We start from the raw sequence: 10,749 nt of genomic DNA, 5'->3' as shown, positions 1-10,749 counted from the left end.
CCGATTCACCCAGCTGCCTGGACCCCCTGCTGGCCTGGGCCCCATAAAGGAGGACTGGTGGTACCCCCTTATCCAAATAAAAAAAAACATTTTATTATGCTTCAGTTATGAATGAACACAGTGAGTGATCAGTACCAGGGACGGACTGACCATTTGGAAGCTCCGGCACTGCCCGAGGGCCCGGGGTCAGTAGGGGGCCCCATGAGATGCCCCTGGTACCTTTTTCATAGGCTTTTTTGAGTTTGGGCAAGGACACAGGGGCCCCATGATCCCCTATTGCCCGGGGGCCCCATGAGTTGTCAGTCCGCCCATGATCAGTACCGATTACTCATTGTATTCATTCAGGAATGAAAGTGGCTGGTGAATGTGACATATTTACCAGACCAATTACTGGAACTGATCCCCTGTTGGCACTCTCTGCAGCAGCTGAACGCCAGCAGACAATAGAGGAGAAGAAGCCAGTTTTCAGCTGCTGCAGAGAGCCGTACAGGGGATCGGTTCCAGTAAATATTTCCCCACTGTGCTGATCACCCTGCCTGCCCACATCCGATTCACCCACCTGTCTGGGCCCTGTAAAGGAGGACTGGTGGTACCCCCTTATCCAAATAAAATAAAAAAGAAAAACATTTTATTATGCTTCAGTTATGAATGAACACAGCAAGTGATCAGTACTGATCACTCATTGTATTCATTCAGGAATGAAAGGGGCTGGTGAATGTGACATATTTACCAGACCAGCGGGGGGGGGACAATTACTGGAACTGATCCCCTGTTGGCACTCTCTGCAGCAGCTGAAAGCCAGCAGGCGATACAGGAGAAGAAGCCGGCTTTCAGCTGCCACAGAGAGAGCCGTACAGGGGATCGGTTCCAGTAATTGTTTCCCCACTGTGCTGATCACCCTGCCTGCTCACATACAATTCACCCAGCTTCCTGGGCCCCCCTGCTGGCCTGGGCCCTGTAAAAGAGAACTGGAGGTACCCGCTTACCTAAATAAAAAAAAAACAACATTTTAATAGGCTTCAGTTATGAATGAACACAGTGAGGGATCAGTACTGATAACGCATTGTGTTCATTGAGGAATGAAAGGGGCTGGTGAATGTGACATATTTACCAGACCAATTACTGGAACTGATCCCCTGTTGGCACTCCCTGCAGCAGCTGAACGCCAGCAGACGATAGAGGAGAAGATAAATCAAGGAAGTGCAGCGCTAATAGCATATGAATAAATATATCGATATATATATAAATATAAGTTCGTTCAGCGAACAAGGATCTGAATACGGCAGAGGTGATAATCTCCAAGACAGCAGATCTCTTACAGACTTGTGACAGGAATGAATGGTAACAATGCGCACTCACCGACTACGCGCAGGTAATGCGCATATAAGTGTATAACCAGCAGGTAGGACTTAGCTGCAGGCGGATGGTGGGCTTCCCTCTAGGTAACGGTCATCAAGCTTGGATGGAAATGAGAATCTGCCGGGTCCAGAGGTCCCGCCAGGATAGACGGGTTCACAGCCTGGGTACAGGGCTCCCTCCTCTGGATACTGGATGCAATAAGATCTCTCTGCGGGTTTAACAGCTCCACATTGGAGCCCAAAAATGTGCCAATAGTGTAGTATGTTCCAGTGATAATTTATTTGGTTCAAAGTTAAAAAAAGGTCAATATACATTGTAGTATGCAAAATAAATGCCAATCATGAAACAGCAGAGTAGTGCAGCACTGACCCTATGAAAGATGGCCGCCGGGGCCTCCTCGTGGCTCCGGCGGCGATGGCGTCATGCTCTGTCAGCTCCTCCTAAGGCCTTTCGTGCTAAGGCACATCATCTAACAGAAGCGTCAGTTCTATAAATCGAGAAAATGGCGCCTGCGCATTGAGCCGCCGCCATTTTCACGGAGATCGCGGAATGCGTATGCGCGCTCCCGGAGACGCCATTTTTCCGTGGATCATTCAACATCATAACACACTGGTCAAAGGCGGTGTTATACTATCTGTGGCATGCGAGCAGTCGGCGGTGCACTTCCTTTATTTATTGTAACTTTGAGGTTACTGAGTGTTCCAGCTGCTACCTTTGTGAAGAGCGCTCGCTGTATTGCCTTTTACTTGTCTGATAGAGGAGAAGAAGCCGGTTTTCAGCTGCCACAGGAAGAACCGTACAGGGGATCGGTTCCAGTAATTGTTTCCCCACTGTGCTGATCACCCTGCCTGCCCACATCCGAATCACCCGCCTGCCTGGGCCCTGTACAGGAGGACTGGTGGTACCCCCTTATCCAAATAAAAGAAAAAAAATCATTTTACTATGCTTCATTTATGAATGAACACAGAGAGTGATCAGTACCGATCACCCATTGTATTCATTCAGGAATGAAAGGGGCTGGTGAATGTGACATATTTACCAGACCAATTACTGGTAACCATTATAAACCACGGGGCCCCATACAGCCAACCTGACAGGCCCCCCTCCAAAGCCAGCAGATGATAGAGAAGAAGAAGCCAGCTGCTACAGAGGGAGCTGTACAGGGGATCGGTTCCAGTAATTGTTTCCAAACTGTGCTGATCACCCTGCCTGCTCACATCCGATTCACCCAGCTGCCTGGACCCCCTGTTGGCCTGGGCCCCGTAAAAGAGGACTGGTGGTAGCCCCTTATCCAAATAAAAAAAACATTTTATTATGCCTCAGTTATAAATGAACACAGTGAGTGATCAGTACGATCACTCATTGTATTCATTCAGGAATGAAAGGGGCTGGTGAATGTGACATACAGTATTTACCTGACCAATTACTGGAGTCCCCAGTTGGCACTCTCTGCAGCAGCAGCTGAAAGCCAGCAGACGATAGAGGAGAAGAAGACAGTTTTCAGCTGCCACAGAGACAGCCATACAGGGGATTGGTTCCAGTAATTGTTTCCGATTCACCCAGCTGCCTGGGCCCCTCTGCTGGCCTAGGCCCCGTAAAAGAGGACTGGTGGTAGCCCCTTATCCAAATTTAAAAAAACAACAATTTATTATGCTTCAGTTATGAATGAACACAGCAAGTGATCAGTACTGATCACTCATTGTATTCATTCAGGAATGAAAGGGGCTGGTGAATGTGACATATTTACCAGAACAGCAGGGGGAACAATTACTGGATCTGATCCCCTGTTGGCACTCTCTGCAGCAGCTGAAAGCCAGCAGACGATAGAGGGGAAGAAGACAGTTTTCAGCTGCCACAGAGACAGCCATACAGGGGATCGGTTCCAGTAATTGTTTCCACAATTTGCTGATCACCCTGCCTGCCCACATCCAATTCACCCAGCTGCCTGGACCCCCCTGCTGGCCTGGGCCCTGTAAAGGAGGACTGGTGGTACCCGCTTACCCAAATTAAAAAAAAACATTTTATTATGCTTCAGTTATGAATGAACACAGTCAGTGATCAATACCGATCCCTCATTGTATACATTCAGGAATGAAAGGGGCTGGTGAATGTGACATATTTACCAGACCAATCACTGGAACTGATCCCCTGTTGGCACTCTCTGCAGCAGCTGAACGCCAGCAGACGATAGAGGAGAAGAAGCCGTCTTTCAGCTGCTGCAGAGAGAGCCGTACAGGGGATCGGTTCCAGTAATTGTTTCCCTACTCTGCTGATCACCCTCCATGCCCACATCCGATTCACCCAACTGCCTGGGCCCCGTAAAGGAGGACTGGTGGTACCCCCTTATCCACGGTTCGGGTTGGCAGTGAAAGGGTTCGATTACCTTCTTGGGAGATACCTTTAAGGTGTACACAGTATTAAGGAACAGTACAATTTTCAGTGCTGATGGTCCCTGCTCTCTCAGTGCCGCTTCTCTGAATTTCACAGGAAAGAGTTAACATTGGATAGCACAGTGTGGGTTCAGTCTATAAGCTCGGAGGAGGGAGCGGGGAGCAAGGAGGGAGGAGCAGGGGAGTGCCTTGCCATCCTATGCTATGGGGCTGTGTGTTTCTATTGATGCACACAGTGTAGGGAGAAACAACTCTAGTCCCTGCATCCAAGGGTGGCTCCCTAGGGTGTTGCAAGAGAAAGGAGCCGTCCTGAAACAGGAAACCTGAGGCAGTGGTTATGGCACTAACTTAAACTGGAACAAGAACTAAAGATAGAAAAAGCTGCATGGTCAGTAAGTGATTAAATCAGCCGCTAAAAGTGATTAAAAACGGAGGGTGTAATATCACCTTAAATACAGCAGCCGCACCTCGATTCATTACAGCTGGGGAAAAAAGGTTTTTATAGGCAGTTTTGGCCGGGACACCTCATTTCTTTTATCCAACAGTAACAGGTCTGACCAGTGGAAGTCTCACCTAAATCACATCTAACAGCTATAGGAAACAAAAAGTAAAGCTAAAGCCCTCCACTTTGTACACACTGGCCAGTAGTACAACACTGCACTTAAAAAGCTTAATAAAATGTTAACCCTTCCCCCTTCTGAGGATTTACCCCCCTTTATGACCACGCCTCTTTTTGCTACTCGGCGCTGCACTAATTCAACTGATAATTGCGCGGTCATGCAACGCTGAACCCAAACGAAATTTACGTCCTTTTTTTTCACACAAATAGAGCTTTCTTTCGGCGGTATTTGATCACCTGTGCGCTTTTTATTTTTCACGCTATAAACAAAAAAAGGCTAAAAATTTTGAAGAAAAACAATATTTTTTACTTTCAGCTATAAAAAATATATAGTAAACTCAAAGTTGGTTATAAATTTAGGCCAAAATGTATTCTGCTCCATGTTTTTGGTAAAAAAAATCCCCGTAAGTGTATATTGATTGCTTTGTGTGAAGTTATAGCGTCTACAAACTATGGGATAGATACTGCAATTTACGCCATTTTTCTGCTATACAGCGCTGCGCTAGTTTAACGGACAATTGCGCGGTCATGCAATACGGTACATAAATGAAATTTACATCCTTTTTTTCCCACAAATTGAGCTTTCTTTCGGTGGTATTTGATCGCCTGTGCGGTTTTTATTTTTTGCGCTATAAAAAAACAATTTTGAGGAAAAAAAAACAATATTTTGGACTTTTTGCTATAAAACATGTCCAGTAAAAAAAAAATGCAAAAATCAAATTTAGTCATAAATTTCTGCCAAAATGTATTCTGCGACATGTCTTTGCTAAAAAAAAAATCCCAATACGTGTAAATTAATTGGTTTACGTGAAAGTTATAGCGTTTACAAATGGCGGGAAAGATACTGGGATTTTTAGGGTTTTTTTTATACTAATAATGGCGGCGATCAGCGAATTATGGCGGGACTGCGGCGGACATTCTGACATTGGGGGGTACTGACTTGGGGTCACTGATATCCCCAAAAACACTAATACAGTGATCAGTGCAAAAAAAAAAAACACTGACACTGTACTAATGGCACTGGGGAGGAAGGGGTTAACTTTATTTTGCAGGGAAGGGTTATAGGAGTGAGGGGGAGTGTTTTACTAGGGGGCGGGGTGCGGGGGCGTGTGCTGGACGGGACAAGGCTGATCAAGAAAGAGAAACTGTTCTTTCTCGATCAGCACATCCTCGAGCTGACAGGGAAGTGACAGACAGCACAGCTACTGCAGCCCTGCTCTCTGTCACTGTTTGCCGCCGATCGCCGGGAGATAGCCGCTAAGGAGCGGCTGTGACCCGGCGACTGACATCTGCTGCGGTGATCCGCGGGACAGATAGGGCGGCGGCGCGCATCGCGCGCCCCCTATTTGTTTACAAAACACACATTTTAAAACGTGGTTTTGCCTGCGAGTGCCGCCCTGCCGCCGTATATGTACAGTGGCTGGGCGGCATGTAGTTAAAACAAAGTGCACAAAAACACTTCAAAACCACAACCCCACATTCCCTGCACCCCGTAGGACAGAGCCCAAGCACTAGAAAAGGCCTCTGAGGGCTCCACAGAATATTTGTATTTATACTGAGATCACATGACACACGGGGGGGCTCTATTTACTAATTAGGTGACTTCTGAAGGCAATTGGTTCCACTGGATTTTAGTTAGGGGTATCAGAGTAAAGGGGGCTGAATACAAATGCCGCCACACTTTTCACAGATTTATTGGTCACAAATGTTGGAAACCATTTCTCACTTTCCATCCACTTCACAATTATGTGCCACTTTGTGTTGGTCTATCACATCCAATCCCAATAGATACATTTATATTTTTGGTTGTAACATGACAACATGGGGAATATTTGAAGGGGTGTGAAGACTTTTTCAAGGCAATGTACGCAGCAGGGGCGGACTGACAATTCATGGGGCCCCTGGGCAATAGGAGATCAAACCACACCCAAAAAAGCCTATGAAAGGTACCAGAGGTATCTCATGGGGCCCCCTACTGACTCCGGGCCCTCGGACAGTGCCCGAGTGCTTGAATGGTCAGTCCACCCCTGGTACGCAGGATCCAGCACCGAATGGTCGCATTACAGGCCAAAAACATGTGTCTTACCCTCTTCATTTACACTAGGGTCCAGGACAGGGGCGGACTGACCATTTGGAAACTCGGGCACTGCCAGAGGGCCCGGAGTCAGTAGGGGGCCCCATGAGATGCCCCTGGTACCTTTTTCATAGGCTTTTTTGAGTTTGGGCAAGGACACAGGGACTCCATGATCCCCTATTGCCCGGGGGCCCCATGAGTTGTCAGTCCGCCCCTGGTCCAGGTACTGTTCTCTTAAGCAATACCCCTGTAGGAATGGATCTAGATGACACCAATCTCCTCATCCCTGCTGGAACCCCCGAGATTCCTGGTAGCATTGTGCTGAGAGCTGCACAGCAGCAACCATCGCCTTCAGACACCGGCGAAAAAACTGAGGTAATCAAAAACTGTATGTTTACACCCCTGAAAAAAACGGCTCTAGCAAGACAAAATTATATATACCTGCCTAAAAAATAAAACCTTGATATATTCAGCACGGTATCCCGCCATCCTCTGATCACACCGTATGCTGACATCATCACCTCTGCATGGAGGACTGCCGGGAGAATATCCAAAGAGGAATAGCATCATGTGCATCAGTCTTCTACAGGTGTACCGACTCCTCCCCTTCAGTCTTCCACAGGTGTACCGGCTCCTCCCCTTCAGTCTTCTACAGGTGTACCGACTCCTCCCCTTCAGTCTTCCACAGGTGTACCGGCTCCTCCCCTTCAGTCTTGCACAGGTGTACTGACTCCTCCCCTTCAGTCTTGCACAGGTGTACTGACTCCTCCCCTTCAGTCTTGCACAGGTGTACCGGCTCCTCCCCTTCAGTCTTGCACAGGTGTACCAGCTCCTCCCCTTCAGTCTTGCACAGGTGTTCCAGCTCCTCCCCTCCAGTCTTCCACAGCATGCGCTGACCCCGCCCTGTCATGTGACGTGGCCTAACACTTGGTGGCTGAGTTGCTTTTGTTCCCAGTTGCTTCCACTTTGTTATAAAAGGGGAAAGGGAGAGAGAGGGAAAGAGAGAGGGAGAGAATAGGAGAGAGAGAGAACAGAGAACAGGAGAGAGGGGGGAAGACAGACAATAGGAGAGGAAGAGAGAGTTGAATGATGTCACTGGGGGGGAGGAAATAAAAGGTTGTAGTAGATTCCTGCGGGCGTTTCTACATTCTACCCCGAGCTCTGCTGACAAGTATTCAGAATAATCAGAGAGGCGTGTCTAGATGTGGACGGCTTCTCCAAAATCTTGTGAATTAGAGGGGGCTCTATATGTTAAGACAGATCTGAAATACCTTCACATATGTTGGCATGCGGTGGAAGCGGCCGGTGGTGGTGGGGGGCCCCAGGTCAACTTTTGCATTGGGGCCTACAAGCTTCCAGTTACACCTGTGTGAATAGCCAGGCTCTGCTTGTGTCTGGTGCACTGCTCGTGTTGCTACTCTGCTCATGTCTGGCGCTCTGCGGGTGGCTCGCACTTTTCTTGTGTCTCTGGCTCTGCTCGTGTCTCGTGCTCTGCTCATGTCCTGCTTGTGTCTGGAGCTCTGCTCGAGTCTGGAGCTCTGCTCGTGTCTCATCTCTGCTTGTGGCTCGTGCTTTGCTCATGGCTCGTGCTTTGCTCATGCTTTGCTCATGGCTCATGCTCTGCTCGTGTCTGGCACTCTGCTCGAGTCTGGAGCTCTGCTCGTGTCTCATCTCTGCTTGTGGCTCGTGCTTTGCTCATGGCTCGTGCTTTGCTCATGTCTCATGCTCTGCTCGTGTCTGGCACTCTGCTCGAGTCTGGAGCTCTGCTCATGTCTCCGGCTCTGCTCGTGTCTCGCCTCTGCTTGTGGCTCGCGCTTTGCTCAAGTCTCCTGCTCTGCTCGTGTTTCATCTCTGCGCGTGTCTCGTCTCTGCTCATGTCTCACGCTCTGCTCATGGCTCACACTTTGCTCGTGTCTCCTGCTCGTGTCTCCTGCTCGGCTCGTGTCTGGCGCTCGGCTCGTGTCTCGCGCTCGGCTCGTGTCTCGCGCTCGGCTCGTGGCTCTCGCTTTGCTCATATCTCCTGCTCTGCTCGTGTCTCACGCTCTGCTCGTGGCTCTCGCTTTGCTCATATCTCCTGCTCTGCGCGTGTCTCGTCTCTGCTCTTGTCTTGTGCTCTGCTTATGGCTCACGCTTTGCTCGTGTCTCCTGCTCTGCTATTGTCTCGTCTCTGCTCGTGTTGCATGCTCTGCTCGTGTCTTAAGCTCCTGTTCCTGACTCTGCTCCTGGTAGTCTCTTGCATGCTCCCTGCCTACCACCTCCATGACCTCTTCCTGGACACCAACCTTCCTTTCTATCTCCTCCTGTTTCCTCAGTATTGCTCCTTGGTATGGCCGCCCTGAGAGCCACAACATGGTGCCAGATTGCAGCAAGGTACCCCAGAGGCCACTACGGTCTCTAGCCCATCACTCCTTATTGGGCGCTCTGGTGGAGTCCAAGTTGTCACCTAGGAAAAAATGTCACCAGCACACCGAGGATCACCAATATGGGTCCAAAGGTTTTAATAGATGTGTGGGAACGTTTCGGAGTCTCGCAGGACCCCTTCATCAGGCAGGTCACATGCCTGATGAAGGGGTCCTGCGAGACTCCAAAACGTTGCCATGCTGTAACTATGTGATCGTCTATTGAAACCTTTGGACCCGCATTGGTGATCCTCGGTGTGCTGGTGACATTTTTCCTTGCTGATTTTGTTTGGTTCCAGCCGACGGTCGCTGCAGCACCCACTTATACACACCGACATTTTTAATGCAGGAACGTGTGCGTTTGGATTGTACACTTGCAAGTTGTCACCTGATCTCCATGCCTCGGTTCAGCCTGCCTCCCTTGCCCAGGGTGTCACCTGTTTCATTCACCAGACTGACACCCATTGATGGATGCCTTTAGGTATTTGCATAACTGCTCCCAACAGCCAGCCCACTGCTTGCATCAGGACTGGGGGCTCCGGGGAGGGGTACGGAGATGTTTTCAGGGAGCTATGTACAGCAGACCAAAAAGGGATTTGTGAAAAGAGATTCACAGAAAAGCGGCTACATCATGAACAGAATGCGATACTCAGAAAAATTTCCAAAAATTATGCTTTATTTCACATTAATGATTGACAATCGGGCAATCGCCCTGGTTTACCATCACCCCAGTATGAGACAATACACACAGACCTAAAACCATATAAAATCACACCAAGACCGGTCTGGGTATATGTGCTGCAAAGGCTATGACCACCTTAGTCTAAAGCATTTGCAGCACTTGCACATTGGTTACACTCCCTGTAGGGGGTATATTCAAAACATTATCCCATAGGTATATAATATCACATGCTGTATATATAAGCATATATTGTTACCATATAGGTTACACCCCATAAAAGGAGATTTTACCAAAAATTATCCCATAGGTATGTCATATCACATGCTGTATATATAAGCACATATCATTACCATATAGGTTACACTCCCTAAAGGAGTTTTTACGGAAAATTATACCATGGGTATGTAATATCACATGCAAGCAAAACAGACAAATGCAGTTACCACCTAGAGAGAAGCATAACCCTAAGCCTACATAAGGCAATGTGGGTAAACCATTGAATGAAAAGGGGGGAATAACCCCTGTCCTGCCTTCTCTGCAGTTATGAAAGGGTTACAGAGGGTTACAGGCAGTATAACCTTTGATATCCACACAGTAAGGAGTCGATGATTGATAACCGATGATCTTTTACTGATAACATGTGAACATAGTACATGAAGTGTGAATGTGAATACGAATGAATGAATGAATGGTAAAACTGGAATACAAACAGAATAAACAGACATGAGTACATATCTAACTTCCTAGCTATATGCATAACATTCCACAATACATAGGAGGGGTACTTACAGACTTTGGGGGTCTAATCAAGCCCATATATGAAGAGGGAACAGCATCCCACATCTACTCACATAGTAGAATTTCTTCAGTCTGAAGAGATGAGGTCACTTCCTCCCAAGTTAGCAAACAGGAAGTCCCTGGCCTTAAAGGGGACAGACACTGCTGAATGCTAAAGAATGCCTTAAAAAACAAAAAACATAGGAGTGCGGCGCTAATGAATATATTTCTCAGATGATCTAAAACACAATATGATGTAAAGCAAAAGATCAGTGCATCAAATAAACTAAATGATAAATAATGTCCAAATAAATGTCCAAATAAAATGAAATAAAATAAACGCAGGATCTTGCATAAAAGATAAAAGAACCAGGATCCAACGGTAAAATTGCGCACTCACCGGACGCGCTATGGAAAAGCGCATATGTAGTATGACCTTTAGGAAACCT

The sequence above is a fragment of the Staurois parvus genome, unplaced genomic scaffold, assembly GCF_062004578.1.
Source record: "Staurois parvus isolate SC_StPar_1 unplaced genomic scaffold, SC_StPar_1.0 ptg001542l, whole genome shotgun sequence".
NCBI lineage: Eukaryota > Metazoa > Chordata > Amphibia > Anura > Ranidae > Staurois > Staurois parvus.
The sequence above is the reverse complement of the archived record's forward strand: the minus strand, read 5'-3'. Positions refer to the sequence as shown.